This window comes from Podarcis bocagei (genome assembly GCF_964188305.1).
Source record: "Podarcis bocagei genome assembly, chromosome: 10".
Classification (NCBI taxonomy): Eukaryota; Metazoa; Chordata; class Lepidosauria; order Squamata; family Lacertidae; genus Podarcis; species Podarcis bocagei.
Genome location: NC_138135.1, coordinates 56,568,240 through 56,585,303, shown reverse-complemented (window position 1 = coordinate 56,585,303; position 17,064 = coordinate 56,568,240).

Sequence of the window (17,064 nt, the reverse complement as noted above, 5' to 3'; positions counted from 1 at the left end):
GGAAGACAGTGCCTCCCATTTGGGGAGTTGGGGAGCGGAATCAAAAATCAAATCCAAAAAATACATGATGGCCCCCAGGCTATATACCATTCCCAGCCACATAGGGAAACTCTACTTCTATCTAGGAGGGACACAAACTTCTGTTATCGATGCTTCAGATTTGGCACTAAATCGCTAAAAGGCAGCATACCATTTTGCTTAATATGCTTCTCTCTCTGGGATAATGATTTGTTTAAAGAATGATTTTATTTTCATTTGTATATTATAAACATTTTATGTTTTCCTGAATGCTATTAGCTAGATACCTTGCTTTATTCCTGCTTTTGGGTGGAGTATTCTTTGTTCAAATTACTACATTTCTGCATCAACTGACAGGCAGCCTAAACCTATTTCACAATTATTTTGGCTTAATGCATTCAGTCTCCAATATTACTCTACTGCAAACAAGAGTCTACAGAAGTATATTACAATGTTTTATTTTCTGAAACGTATCGGTGAATACATAAACCAAAACATTTGTTTTCTAAAAGTGATGACTTTCCCCCAGATTATGGTATATTTATAAACATCAAGACGATTCGATGGTTTTGCACTCTCTTGTTATGTATAGGAAGGAACATCACTTGTATGAAAGAGCTTCCTGCACACATTGTAACATGGGCATAAACAACTTGAGAAAAGTAATGATAAAGGATTGCCATAAATAAGCAATATTGCAATCAAGTCATGAACTAATGCTAATTAGTGCATTATTTGGCGGGGTTGGGAGCTCTGTTCACTTTCAAAATTAAAAAAACAACCCAGAGCTAAGATGGAAGAAAGTCAAAGGCAAGAGTAAATGAACAGCAGGCCGGAGAAGAGACCTTAAAAGAATTAACAGAAAGCTTGGGTAAAACAATGTCTATTGGAAAATAGAATTCTATCTTTTCAAATCATATGGAGAAATCTGAGGAAACGAATTAGTTAAGCTGGCAAAGCTTAAGTGCAACAGAACTGAACATGTATAAATATAAATGGACAAGAAATCTCTCCAGACATTTTTATTTATTTCAAATTGTATCCCATCTTCATTTCAACCTATTTCAAAGGAGATTAAAATATTATGTCATGAATCAAATTAATTATCCTTATTGTTTAAATTCTAGCCACCAGGTGCCTGCTCAAAATGACTATAGTGTAAACAGCAGCTCTGGAATTATTTAGAAGAGGTTCTGGATTTGACAACTCCCCCAAGAGCAAGAGTCCTTATAACTGTTGAGCTGTAGGAACTCTTCAAAGAGGATATATCTTCCTCATTCTAAAAGAAACAGAAATCCAAAGTGCTGCGGCACAGGGAACCCAAGATGTTTAAGGATTTAGAATTTTAGTATATGGTCACTTCATTCAGAGCCACCTACAGCCTGGTGAGGAATCACCTGGGTACAGAACATTACCACAGAGAAGTCTTGAGGTTACAAATGCAAAAACTGCATTTACCACTTTCAGATTCAAAAAGTGAGCCTGGGGGGGGGGGGAGCACCTTCCATATTGCCATCATTTGATGACCTTACTGTAGTCACAGATCCAGGAGCAAACAAAGGTTGGACATATCTATTGCCCGGGAAGGCAGCCACTATGAATGGGAGACAGGACACTCTTAGTTCAGTATTATGCTGATTCATCTACAACCTGCTATCCTGCACCTACTCAATTCTGACCTGCAATCAGAAGAGAAGGAAAAACAAAACTGTGTGACACAGATTCAATGAGTGAGAGGGCACAACTGATCAACTGGTTTGACTCTTGTTAACAAAAGATACCCTATTCACAGCTTGCCATGTCACTGTACTCCAAAAATCAGGTTACTTTTAACTTGGGTTAGTGGAAACAAGCCATCTTTAATCTATAAAATCCATGAACCTGGCTTGTTTTCACTAACCATGGTTAAAATAAACCATAGTTCTGGGATTGCATGAAACCCAAGTATGACTGGGTTCATTTTCACTAAGCCATGTTTTAGCATTATGACGGAACAGTCAATACACCTTATAAGGCATGGGTTGGAAAAAAGATAGATCAGAATTTACTAGTAGATTTCAGAGTGATTAGCAAAGGTTCTAAGTCCCAGTTATTTAACAACAACAAAAACACTTTCCCCCATATAATTAAGTTGCTGAAATGAGGAAAGCTAAGCGGGAGTGGTGGACCTTTATGGGAAAGGACTGTGAGCTCAACTGAGTTCTAGCACTGAAAACAAATGCCTAGGTTTACAATGTTTTCAGAGTACTGGTATTGTTCTTTGTATGTTGTTTGCACCTGACTTTGTTTGGTAGATCTTCAGATTCTAGTGAAAAACAAGCCTGCAGTTTGCTCGCCTATTATAAACAATAAAACATTCAAAAACTAGTAAAAAAAGAAAAGAAAAGCAGAGTATTTATAAAACAAGCAAACAGAACCACTGATGTTACTTTAAAGCTCAGGGATAGCCTGGCACTTACATGACAGTGGTGCTCCTGGGCAGCTTCCTTGGGGAAGTAATTCTAAAGGCTGGGTGCCACTACAGAAAAGGCCCTTATCATTTATTTTCAAAATTTGTTATTTAAAGCAATATCCAAAACAAAAAAGCCTCACCATTAATGCATTGTGTCTCAAAAATCAAACTCTAAACTGCAAAATGAATAGAGACTTTTGCACTGATGTGGATAATTAAACTGCAAAAGCTTCACAGACTTAAGAAACAAAATGCAGTCTTTTATCAAAAGCAGTCATTCTATCTCAGCCTGACAGTTAACAGCATATGATCTAGTAAACAAATACTTTCACACAGTACAACAGTGCCATTAAAGGCCAAAACTGTCAACACAAATTCCATTCTTACAAGGGGGGGGGGATATAAACTGTTGATCACCTCTGGTTGCCTTAACTAGCATGGAGGTTGTCATGGAAACATTTCTGCGAAGTTCACAGTGATGAAACACAAACACTTCCAGTTTAATTGCTATTAGGTTTAGCATACCACAGTTTATTTATACTCAAAGCGCATTATGATAAAATGCAGTAGAGAGTAGAAGCCCCTGATGATCTACCATAACAAATCCAAGGATGAGATTTCAAAAGGAACAAACAAGGAAAAATAAAAATACAGGAAAATTCACAAACTTTTATAACACAATTGTCTCTTAAGCTACTTAGTCTTTTTGCCAGCATGTAGTTTTTTGAACAAAAACAGAAAGTCCTTAAAGTAAGGAACTATATTGATAATATTCATTAACTGGACGTATACATGAGTCCAATTAAATGACTATGCCCTATCGAAATTATGCCTAACTTTAATTCAGTGAATTTTGTGTAGTCTTTTTAGCATCATTGTGACACCATTAAGAAGCACTCAAAGTATGGAAGCTAACTGCTAAACTAGACCCAGTTTTTTTGTATTAACATAGTAAAATTTCCATCCTGCCCTAGTTTTCTTAAGTGTAAAGACACCACGGACAACTTCATCACCACATCAATCTACACATGACTCGCCAGCACTCGAGAGGCAAAAGATGACTGCAGTCGAGCCTCTTGTGTAGTAGTACCACAACTGTGGAACTCTCAAGAAAGAGGTCTGCCTAGTTTACTATCATTTAGGCACCAGATTATATCTTTTTATTAGGCCTTTTAGATCTCTCCTTTTTAACTCAATAATTATCAGGTCACATAGGTATTTTGCTTTTGCATGTGTTCCATAGAATTGAAGAGCTGGAAGGGTCGAAGAAGGTCATCTTGTCCAAACCCCCTGCAATGCAGAAATCCTTTGCCCAACATGAGGCTCAAACCCATGATCCTGAGACTAATTTGTTTTTTTATTTTATTATTAGTTTTTTTTAATTGTTGTTTCAATTTTATGTTGGGAGCCACTCTTTAAGAATATTATATGGAAGATAAAAATATTAAATATCCATTTTTGAAAGGGGCAGGGAAGGTAATTTTGCTGGATCAAACCTGAAGTTTCATTTAGTCCAGATTTGTCTTGATTTACATATACCAATAATCCAAGCACTGTTTACAGAATCTGGATGTCATTGCAAACCAGAAAGCGAGAGAAGAACAAGTGAGAAGGAAAAGGAAGGGTCAAACCATGGTTTGTCATTGCGTATGAACTGAACTACTTCATAAAAAAGTAGTGAGCCTGATCTTGCTGGTAGTCACAAGAAGACGACAACAGATTAACTCACTTGTCCCTGCAGCCTGGTTTCTGTTTCTGAAAATGGATTCCATGCAGGGGTAAACAGTACAGAGCCCTAAAGCTCCCACCCCAAGAGTATTAGACAGGCTGACAGATGTTGGGAGTCCAACAATTTATTGAGGGTGCCATGTTGGCTGCTCCTGATCTAGAGTTATCATGGCTAAGAGATGTAAATATACCTTCCCTCCATGAATATGCCTTGCTTCCCCATCTCCTTTGAAACCACATACTATGATAGCGAAGTTGCAGTGCAATCCTATACATGTCTACTCAAAAGTAAGGCACACTAAATTCACTGGGATTGACTCAAGAAAGCAGAGTCAATTATGGATTATGAGAAGTACTTTCTTCCATCTGTTCTCACCTGACCCTACTAGAGAAGGGCAGAAGTGGGGACTTGCGCCACAGATTAAATGGGTGTGAGAACATTATTGTATGTCCCACCTTCAAGAGATCCCGAGTGTTAGTTGCTGGTCCACTATGGGCTCCATCCCCAACATTACTTAAACAAAAACAGAAACATTCATATTATGCTAACCATCTGTATCTGAAGAAGTGTGCATGCACACGAAAGCTCATACCAAGAACTAACTTAGTTGGTCTTTAAGGTGCTACTGGAAGGAATTTTTTTATTTTGACTATGGCAGACCAACACGGCTACCTATCTACTACATCAAACTCTGATAAGTGTATTTTCACTAGGCTCACTGTCTTGTTTTGGTTTTGGTGTTTTTTTTTTAAAAAAAAAGCCTCACAAGGACAGAAATAAACCTGATGATACAAATACACTTACAACAAACTAATTGCAAAGCTGTTAATCCATCTCACTGGCAAAACAGATGCAAACAAGCTGTTGCACTATCAAGTTTACATTGATGAATACCAGGCAGAGGGAGTGTGTGTGTGTGTGTGTGTGTGTGTGTGTGTGTGTGTAAGAATGACAATAGAATATAGAAAGCATAAATTTATTAAGCCTTCCTTCTATTCCCTTAGTCTGGAAAATGTTTTGAAAAAGCATTAAGAAAGAGAAGAAATGCACTGTTAAGTAAACATTTCAGACCTCAGCCTTCTTTATACGCCTTTGAACCTTTTCTTTCATGTGCAATACTTGATAGCCCACAGAGAATAACTGCTGAAAGCCCGAAAGATCGGTAAAACAGAATTTCTGACTCAGGAAATAAAAATCAGCTGAAAGTGATTCCCACATGGCGATTGAGATCAATGGGAAGCAAGACCAAAATTTGCAATATCTATACTGTACAGTATAACATGGTGGTTGTCTTTTATTGCTGGTAGCAAAATTCCCAATGGCTACGAATGGAAGTAGACACAAAGAATATAAATGAAGCAATGGTGAATTATATAAAAGTATATCTCAGTGAATATGAGAACACTATAATTTTGATTTTGTGGGATTAAAACACATGTCTAGCAGGTAATTACAACTGCCTTATTTTTCTCTCTCTTCAAATCAGCTAAACACAAAACTCCAACATGCGTTTTATGAGCACAGAAAGAAAGTAGATAAATGTGCTTACATGGAAACTACAGTCATTACAAGTTCTGATAAAACATTGTATATGACTGAATTATTTTCTAAAAAGCATACAGTACTTTAGTATTCCAATATTTACTTCAAAAGGAAAGCTTTGGGTAACCATAAAATTAGTGTTGTGGGAGAGGAATGCATCTCCAGGACTATTTCTAAGATCAGGTGGAGGCGGGGAAGGAATAATTCACATATTTTTCTTGCTTTGGATGAGGTCATAACAATGCTTTCAGATTTTACTACAGTGGTAGCTCAGGTTACAGACGCTTCAGGTTACAGACTCCACTAACCCAGAAATAGTACGTCAGGTTAAGAACTTTGCTTCAGGATGAGAACAGAAACTGTGCTCCAGCGGCGCGGCTGTAGCGGGAGGCCCCATTAGCTAAAGTGGTGCTTCAGGTTAAGAACAGTTTCAGGTTAAGAACGGACCTCCAGAACAAATTAAGTTCCTAACCTGAGGTACCACTGTATTGCTTGTTACAGTTTAGCACAGTGGATTCAGAGAGTTGAGGAAAATCATGTGGAGACTAGATACTTCTTTCCTTTTTTGTGAGATTCCAACTTTATACTAGCAATTTAAGCAACATACTTTCTTTACGATATTTTCTGCCTAAAAGGTTGCATTTCCAGTGAAGATCCCTTGTTAAAGGTCAGTGTGTTTTGCAAGTTGAACCTATGAAAACTTCATAGCTGATCTGTGGTGTGAATCCCCATCTCCTGAGCTCAAGTCCAACATGAAACCCACTACACCACCTTTACTGTCTGATCACTATTCAAGGACACTGATCCCAGTAAACTGCGTATTATACTATGTACTTCTGCTCTTGAGGGGAGGGGAGGTCTGTTTGTAATATATATATATCACACACATATCTGCACAGTAGGAGATGCTATGGAGCTGCCATTATGAGCTGCACTTCAAAATTTACCACTACACCAGTATACAGTGGTACTTCTGGTTAAGAACTTAATTCGTTCCAGAGGTTCATTCTTAACCTGAAACTGTTTTTAACCTGAGGTACCAAGATGACGGAAGATCCATTAACATCAACAGGAGAGATAATGAGAGAAATAGAATCATTTGGAAAGGTGGCTGGATTTAAATTAAATAAGACAAAAACAAAAATGATATATAAGAATGTAGACCCCAAAACAATAGAAACAATTCAACAGCAATGGCAGATAGGAACGGTAAAGAAAGTCAAATATCTCGGCATTTGGATAACATCTAAGAATATGGACCTTTATAAAAATAACTATGAGCCGGTATGGAGGGAAATAAGGAAAGACTTTGAGAAATGGGGACGACTAAAATTATCATTATGGGGAAGAATAAACATGATAAAGATGAACGTTTTACCAAGACTGATGTTTCTATTTCAGTCTATACCTATAATAAAAGGGAGTAAGACCTTAAAAGAATGGCAGAGGGTAGTCTCGAGGTTCATATGGCAGGGTAAAAAACCCAGAATCCAATTCAAGCTACTTACAGATGTAAAAGAAAGGGGGGGGTTTGCGCTGCCAGATTTTATGCTATACTATGAGGCGACATGCTTAAGTTGGCTAAAAGACTGGGTCAACTTAGAAAATACGGAGTTATTAGATCTAGAGGGTTTCGATAACCACTTCGGCTGGCATGCCTACCTGTGGAAGAATAAAACGAAAGTACATAAGGGATTTAGCAATCATATCTTTAGAGGACCGATAATAGAAGTGTGGGAAAGATACAAAAATATATTGGAACCGAAAACACCTCACTGGCTTGCACCACTCGAAATAATAAATAGAAAAACTATCAATATGGGAGGAAATTGGGCAACATACAACCAACTAGTAATTAAAGTGGAGGGGAAATGGAGAATCAAACCCTACGAGACGATTAGAGAATATGTGTATGATTGGTTTAGTCACCAACAGATCAACCAGATGCTTAGTAGAGACATTAAAGAAAGAGGGTATGCAGATAAAGACTCAAAATTTCAGACGGAAATAATAAACAACAAGGTGAAAAACATATCCAAAGCATACAGGATGCTGTTAGACTGGAATCTGGGAGACGAGGAGGTGAAATCAGTGATGATTCGTTGGGCAATAGACGTAGGCCACAGTATACAATATGAGGATTGGGAAAAATTATGGAAAGACGGATTGAATTTCACAGCGTGTACGGCGTTAAAAGAAAATGTTATGAAGATGTTTTATAGGTGGCATCTGACACCTGTAAAACTCTCAAAAATGTACAAGGTGAACAACAAGTGTTGGAGATGTAAAGACGTAGAGGGCACTTTCTACCATATGTGGTGGGAGTGCGGAAAGGTAAAACAATTCTGGGAAAAGGTATATACAGAATTAAAAAAGATACTAAAGTACACGTTTATAAAAAAATCAGAAATTTTCTTATTAGGAATATTACAACGAGAGATAAGAAAGGAGGATTGCAGAATGGTATACTATGCGGCTACGGCAGCAAGGATCTTAATAGCTCAAAGATGGAAACAGGAAGAAACTCCTACAATAGAGGAGTGGAGATGCAAACTAACAGAATATGCAGAGCTGGATAAATTAACGGGAAAGATCAGATATATAAAAGACCAAGTATTTATCAGGGACTGGGGAAAATATGCAAATTATCTGAAAAATATCAGCGATGGACAAATAACGCTAAGGGGGTTTAGAGATGTATTGTGATAGACCAAGGTTATTGTATAAGGAAAACAGAGAACAAAATTTGACACAATGACAATATAAAAGATGAAACGTGTGACTTTATTTATTTACTCCGCATGATTCGCGGCCAGGCTGAAGGAAGTCCCAAAAGAAAGAAATATGTTATGAAAAAACTATGGAAATAAGAACTTTGCACGCTTTTTCTTTTTTTTTGTTGCGATTGAGAATTTTTGTGTTTTTTTTTCTTGTATGTTGGTGTTTTGGTGATCTTTTGTGTGTGTTTTGTCTGTATGGAATAAAATAAAAAGAATTTTGAAAAAAAAAAATAACCTGAGGTACCACTTTAGCTAATGGAGCCTCCCGCTGCCACTGCACCGCCACCGTGCAATTTCTGTTCTCATCCTGAAGCAAAGTTCTTAACCCGAGGTACCATTTCTGGGTTATCGGAGTCTGTAACCTGAAGCGTCTGTAACCTGAGGTACCACTGTATAAAAATCAATCAAAGAAATATCTCTACAGAACTTCACAAAAAGATTTCTAATGAGCGAAAGGTAACGAGGCAATCTTGAATAATTAACCTGTAGACATTCATTTCTGCAAATAGTAATCTCCTTGTAAAAAATGTCAAGACATGGCCATACCTAACATAAATGTACCAGGAACATCTGCCATGACAATCTTGTAGTCCACTGCAAAATGCATGCAGATCAATTCAGCAGCAGCAGTTGTAAAACTAACTAAATATATCCATCTACAACAGGATTGTCCTTTGCTACAGAAACCTCAGCATGAGACTGTATTTATAGGTTGTTTTTTTTAAAAAAGGTAAGTTAAGTCCAGTCAAAGGCGATTATGGGGTTGTGGCGCTCATCACACTTTCAGGAAGAGGGAGCCAGCATTTGTCAACGTACAGCTTTCCGGGTCATGTGGCCAGCATGACTAAACTACTTCTGGTGCAACAGAACACCATGACCAAAGTCAGAGCACACAGAAACGCCATTTACTTTCCCACCGCAGTGGTACCTATTTATCTACTTGCACTGGTGTGCTTTCTAACTGCTAGGTTGGGAGAAACTGGGACAGAACAGGAGCTCACCCTGTCACAGAGATTTGAACTGCCGACCTTCTGATCAGCAAGCCCAAGAGGCTCAGTGGTTTAGACCATAGCGCCACCCATGTTATAGACAATCTATTGCCCATACGTTAAGATGTTATAGTGCTTACCCAATACAATTTTTTTATTTTTTTGCAGAGGAGGGCAAGAGGATGCCTCTCCCACCTCACACTTCGGCACACAGAAGGCATCCAGACTGACAGGTGGATTTTGCTTCAGCACTGGCAACCAGATGCCATCCTCACTGCATCCAAAGGCAGCAAGCTAGCTCGCTCATGGGGCACAAAGCAAGCTGCTCAGCATATACAACTCTGCCTTCCAACACCTACTACTGCTACTCACTCACTGCTATGTGTTTCATCTGCTTGCTGCACCCTCAAATAAATGTTGACACAGCAGCATTGGCACACATAAGATCATGTTAGCGGACAAATGGGAATGTGTGTCTAGGGCTGGCTGCCCCTAAAGCTGCTCACTCATGCATCTTTTGCAACAGCATAGTCTGAGACACACTGGAAGAAGGCAACTAGGGCAGCTGACATCAACAAGAAGAGAGTATATTCATTTCCAGTCCAACCAGGTCGTCACCAATGGGGAAGTATCCTGTACTTAGGAGTACATCTGATATGTCACCTCCTACATTTCCCTGTTCCATTTGGCAAATCCAATATTTTTCACAAATCCACCTATACTGTGCTTTAATCCAGTATCTCACTTTTTCTGACCACAGTAAATGCCCTGGAAGATTATCTAAATCTGTCTTTGGCTTCAAAAGGATGTACAGACGTAATCTGAAGCAACATAAACCATGAAGTCCCTTCCAATTATATGAGTCTCCTCCTTTTCCAAAACAGCAAGTCCAAGAGGAAAAGCCCGCTATGTTTGTTTGTTTCTTTTAAACCTAGCCATCTTAACACAACGTTTGCAGTTTTTAAAACCAAGGTCTATTTGTTACCTTACACATGATTCCTTCTTCAGCATCTGAAGAACTGAACTATCTTTCTTGGTGGTTGAACTGTTCTAACAACTCCCCTCCCTTCAATCGGGTAAACATTTTAAGGACTTGCCTGTTCACCTTTCCATGCTGCTGTTCTAATTCCTATGGCTAGGCTAAAATATAAAACCAGAGGAGAGGGCTGTGCTCCGCCTCCACATCTGGAGGAAGCAATGCTTCCAAATAACAATTACCAGAAACAACAAGAGGAGGGCGTGCTCAAATTCTGTTTGCAGTTTCCCACAGGCATTTGACCAGCCACTGTGAGTAAAGGATGCTGGACTAGATGGGCCATTGGCCTGATCCAGCAGGCTCTTCCTATGTTCAGAGTCATGAAATCAAGTACAGTGGTGCCCCGCAAGACGAATGCCTCGCAAGACGGAAAACTCGCTAGACAAAAGAGTTTTCCGTTTTGGAGGTGCTTCGCAAAACGAATCTCCTATGGGCTTGCTTCACAAGACGACAATGTCTTGCGAGTTCCTGCTGGGTTTTTTTCTCCCCCCCCTTTTCTAAGCCGCTAAGCCGCTTATCAGCTGATCCGATAAGCTAAGCCGCTAAAAGCCGCTAATAGCGCTAATAGCGCTAATCCGTCAATGGGCTTGCTTCGCAAGACGAAAAAACCGCTAGACGAAGAGAATCACAGAACGGATACTTTTCGTCTTGCGAGGCACCACTGTAGATGACATGTCTGTTTCTCACAGACTTCAGCAAAGTTCAACCTGGCCATAATAGCATGGGAGGGAACCTGGGTAATCTGGTTTATGGCTGAACTTTGCAATTCACTAAGGTATCACCAAAATAGCCTGAAAACGGTACTTTCAATTAATAGTCCTATTCTGCGATCACAAAAGGAGCATGTTCCATTTACAGTACCAGCTGATGACAAATTAAAGGTGGGAAAGACTCGCTGACATGTTTATCCCAGGGTTGCCAACTCGTGTAATTTTAGGAGTTTGTTAATTCTCAGATCAACAGACTGTCAATTCAGTCTTGAAGCTCTCCTGTTTTGCCTTATAAAGACGGTTTCTAGTGCCGGTATTTACAAAGAAAGTTCAAAAATGCAACTGCTTAATGCCATAAAAGCACACAAACCAGGATCAAGACTTCACTTAAACTTACTTATTGAAACTTATCTTTTTATTTTGGGGTTCTTCGACGTCTGCACAACTGGTGACTTTCTGTGGCTGAGGAGCCTTGCTTTCTTGGGAAAAGAGTTCATGACCGAGTATACTGTTACCTAGAGACTTGCTTCAAAACCTTAGACCCATAAAAGTGGTCTCTGAAATGGGAGATTACATCTTTTGAGCAAAAGTTAAAGCACCCAAAATGAGTTCCCATAAACATTAAAGTTAACAATGAAAAGTACAGGTGTTTATTGTTCAATAAATATTAGAGGCATTTTTAAATATTTTTGTGATGGTGATCGCCTTTGTTTAAGAGGCTGTATGTCCTCCTAATATAGATGAGCTCTCAGCAACTTGCAAAAACAAAAGTAAACACGAACAGCTGAGCCTTAGTTATCAAATTTAACGTACAAATATAGTTGAAATGTTTGAGCAAGGAATAAACAGACATAAAAAGAGTAAACAAATTTGGGCCTATGCATGCAGCCCCTTCCCACATCTCTTCTGAGAATGTCAAACTATGGTTTAAAAATTGGCTTCCAAACTCTGGCTTTTTAAAAAGTCATTATTATTATTATTATTATATTAGCCACAGCTCACCGTTCACACCAAACAGCAAGCTATCATTTACTGCAGTCCCTGGTTTCTTTGCCCACAGTAGCACAAGGGTTGAGTGCAGGTACATGAAGCTCATGCATAATCTTGTTTATTAAGACAGGATTTGATCATCCAAATGCAGCAAGTACAACCTAAGCCCCAGTCAAAAGAACAGGCCCCATACATGAACTCCATACTGATCAACTAATGCAATACAGACACTTAAAACTCAAGCAGAAACGCAGCTCCAAAACATACAGACCCAGGGAAGCGATCGAAAACCTACAAAGTGGAGGAACAGAAAAGGGTTCTCAATACTGGGGATAAACTACTTATTTACAATTAAAATTTTGCTAATATTAACATATGCAAACACATTTTGCAAAAAGGCAAAGACAAATCCATTAAAAGCAAAACATTTCTTCTTCTTTAACCAAAGAAATAGTAGTCTGAACTTCAGAGGTTTATTCTGCAGTTAATGGCATTCATATAATAGATTTTGTTTATTATAGAGTAAGGTATACAGTAATGGAAATCCATGCATACAATTAATGCAGATGCGTATTAACATCACATGCCAAGCTGGACAGCATTGAACTTCAGGGATGCATGCCCGGACAATGAGGTCCAGCTCCGAGGGCCTTCTGGCGCTTCCCTCACTGCAAGAAGCGAAGTTACAGGGAACCAGGAAGAGGGCCTAATGCCCTCCCATCAGATGTCAAGGAAATAAACAACTATCTGACTTTTAGAAGACATCTGAAGGCAGCCCTGTTTAGGGCAGTTTTTAATGGTTGATGTTTTATTGTATTTTTAATATTTTGTTGGAAGCCGCTCAGAGTGGCTGGGGAAATCCAGCCAGATGGGCAGGGTATAAATAATGAATTATTATTAATTATTATACTGAGGCAGACTGGAAATGTACTTCTGCATCCAGGGGCAACAGTTGTTAGCATCCGTCTGTCTCAACAGACAAACAATAGACTGCACTTCCAGGGGTGAAGTCAAACTGCTAAAATTGTAGCGCTGAAGTGACCTCCCTGGGGCACAAGCATGGGCAGTATGTATGGAGGTCCTGGGCTGCCCAGACAACAAGACCCCCCTCTCAGCCTCACTGATGTGGTCTAAAGGAAAGTAGAGCAATAGAGCTTGGCTGCAGGAGTTGCCAGAAGGCAGTGTACAAACCGCCTTCTCGATTGTTGAACCCACTATTGGTATCGTCTGCTCAATTCACTGTAGCGTGTCTTCACATGGAGACTAAGTCTCTAAATCAATGAGAGTTTGAGACCTGGTTTAGGTACCTGGTGAGGCCAATGCGAATGCTGACAGCTTCTAGGAGCCACAGGCGAGAGCTGAGTACAGGGTGGGGACCAAATGTGGAGAAACTAGAGGATGGGTCAAAGCAAGTGTGCTTCAAAATGCAATGAGAATGAGAGAAAGTCGGTATTCTAAGTGATCATTGAGCCTCAAATCCAAATTTTCAACTCAGGGGGGAGGGGGGGAAATAGCTCCTTAATATTAAAGAGCCACTTCAGGGACAATGGATAAAAAGAAAGGGCACAAAATCCCCTTTTAAATGAAAAGTTTTTGCAGTGCCACACTAACTTCAGTATTTTTCCCTTCAAAAGTGACTCCTTATGCACTCTTGTTAAGCTGCATATTCCAGCTGGGATGCTGATATTATCATCTGATTCCTAGTTAAAAAGAATGCCAAAATATCTTTAAATAAACTTTACAGGGGTTTTATAAGTTATATATATTTAAAACCTATTTAGATTTCTTTTATGTCCTTTTCTGGGCAACATCACTAGAAAGCTTTCAGAAGGAAAAAAGTTGGGTTACAACTTTATTCACCAAACTAACCTTTTGCAATACAAGGCATTAGTCACCTAAAACATAAGCAAACAACAAATGTTTCTTTGCTAATTTATATCTCAATAAACCTTGATTTCTCTTTTCTGAACAGATATGTTTTCAAGACTTTATTGCTCTTTCTGTAAATTATAACCATTTTGTGAACTATTGACCATACATATTACATGGTGTACTTAGACAGTTATTGTGCACTAAGAACAATTTACTGGCATCATCACAACCTTAAAAGTAATTTAAATTCATTCAGACTGATAACAAGCAAGTCTGAATGAATTTTCTGGGTGAAAGCATTTCATGATCGTTTCCAAAACTAACATCATATTCCTGCACTCTTTGTGCTCATACACTATGCTAATTGGTTTTCAATTGAAAAATTATCCTTACAATATGCCCAGCAATACTCCATATCTTCTGTGCTACGCTAACTGTACAGTACACAAGACCATCAGTATGTTTCCCCCAACACTATTCCCTCATTAAGTTTAGATATGTTCTTACAAAAATATTACAAGAATGTCAATATTGAAGGGGAGGGGGAAGCATAACTATTTATCAACAATCTTGGCAGACTCTTTATACCTGACTGCATTAGGTCTTTTGCACTTTAAATTTTAGGTCATGAAAATACTGTAAGTACTGTAATGTAACCACAGCCTTATCTGTGCTTTCACATACAACACTGTGCGCCATCATAAATATTTTAATTCCTATTTTTAACTCCAGAAAACTTTATGTTTGTGTTTTCTATGAACTCTTATTTTCCCATTACTTTGAGAAAAACTTTTTTTTAAAAAAACAAACTTATATTTGGGGATGCAATGAGTGGAGGAACAACACATAATGGATGCCATCAAGAGCTTTCAAAAAGGTACTAATGAATCCAAGTTGCCCCTTCTTTTTAGAGCCATCTATTACTTCAGAATAATCACATTTCCATATTACAGTAACTGCAAGAAGTAGAATACCCACTCTATATTTGCTCATACTGAACAAGAAAGAGCTGCAACTCAGCAGCTGGGCATCTGCTTTGAAGTCGGAAGGCCCCAGGTGCAATCCTTGGCATGAAGGGTTAGGAAAGACCATTGTCTAAAACCCTAGATAGCTGCTACCAGTCAGTGTAGACAATACTGAGATAAGTAGACAAATGGTCTGGCTCAGTATAAGGTAGCTATGAACTGGTAACTCCTTTGTGAAAGAGCTGTATAGTCACCAAGAGCAAAGTCTTTTACATATACAGTGGTACCTGAGGTTAAGTACTTAATTCATTCCGGAGGTCCGTTCTTAACCTGAAACTGTTCTTAACCTGAAGCACCACTTTAGCTAATGGGGCCTCCTGCCGCACCGCCAGAGCATGTTTTCTGTTCTCATCCTGAAGCAAAGTTCTTAACCCGAGGTAATATTTCTGGGTTAGCAGAGTCTGTAACCTGAAGCGTATGTAACCCGAAGCGTATGTAACCCGAGGTACCACTGTAACTCAGTGGCAAGATACAAAAATCCAAACACTTTTCTTAAGTTCAAACTTTTTTTTTAATTTGCTTTTTATTGAAATTTTCCACAGAAAACAAAAAGCATATAACAAAAGGAAAAAAGACAAACAAAAAAAATAAAAATAAACACTCTTATAAATCAATGTTAAGTATCATCCACTTATTTACATTGCGTTAACCCGCATCCTGACCTCCCTCCTATCCTGCTATGGTTTGCTTACATTATTTCTTCTCCTGCAGATTCTATGTCTGAAATTTACGCATAACAAGGTTTATGTTAGACCTACTTAAGTTCAAACTTAATGCCCATTTTAATGCAACAACTGATTGTATTTCTTTTCCATATTTGCATCTATTAGCATCTCTTGAAACAGAAACTCTCCAACTAGCATTTTCAAGAATCACACCTGTGTGTTTTTCTTATATTTATACCCCCCCTTTCCTCCATCATGGAACCCAAGGTAGAGTACACATGATGTTCAGGCAATCTCCCATCCAGGCAAAAACCAGGCCCTAGATCTGCTTAGCTTCAGCAAGGTGGTGACTCTATGTGCCTTAATACCATATCCTGGGGCCATATGCTTGTAACAAAATTGCTCACCAATTTCCAATAGTTCTATTCCTCTCTGGCTCATTCAACGCTAAAAGCATGTTATCAGCTGCTTCTTCCATTTCCTAACATGTATTTAAATATACAATAAATCAGTCATTACTAATATGCCTAATTGTGCTGATGAAATGAAATCTGTTCAGGATGATCATTTCTTATGTATATGAGCAAAAGAGGTCAAATAATGCTTGTCTAAACAGGTTACCACTATTTTGCCCAGAAAATACTGCCCACATTGCTGTTCATTAGGTTGTGTACATGTGAGAAACATCACAAACTGTCGACATAATGTCTGTCCACCCATAGACCCAGAATGATGTCCAATAGAATTGCCTAGGGAATATTTTTATTAGGCAACTCAAATTGAATTACTAAGATAAAAATAAAAACAATATTTTGGAAAGGTTTCCCTCCACAACTTCTCTTCCAGCCCCCGGAGCAAACAGTTATTATTAGGTAAAAATAAAAGCCAATTTCTCTTACCACACATATAGACTTTTTAAAAATAACATCATTTGTCACTTCCATACCGTTCAAATATTTTATACCTTTCTCAGCTTCTTATCCAATCCCAAGCTTTGTTTGGCCACTTTCCACAAAAGTCTTATCCTTTCAAATTTCCAGCTGATTCTAGCAACCTGCACATCTCTGTTTTCCTTCAATTATTTGTGTTGAAATGTTTCTAATTTAGTTATGAAACAAATGTTATTACAAATGCTTGCTTTTCCAAGTCTTGGGACTAAAACCATAAGAACGCAATGTTACTTCTAAACTTTTAACAGAGACAGTGCCAAGAAAGAAGAGTGTCTAGAGGGGAGAAAATATATTCCATACCTTTAT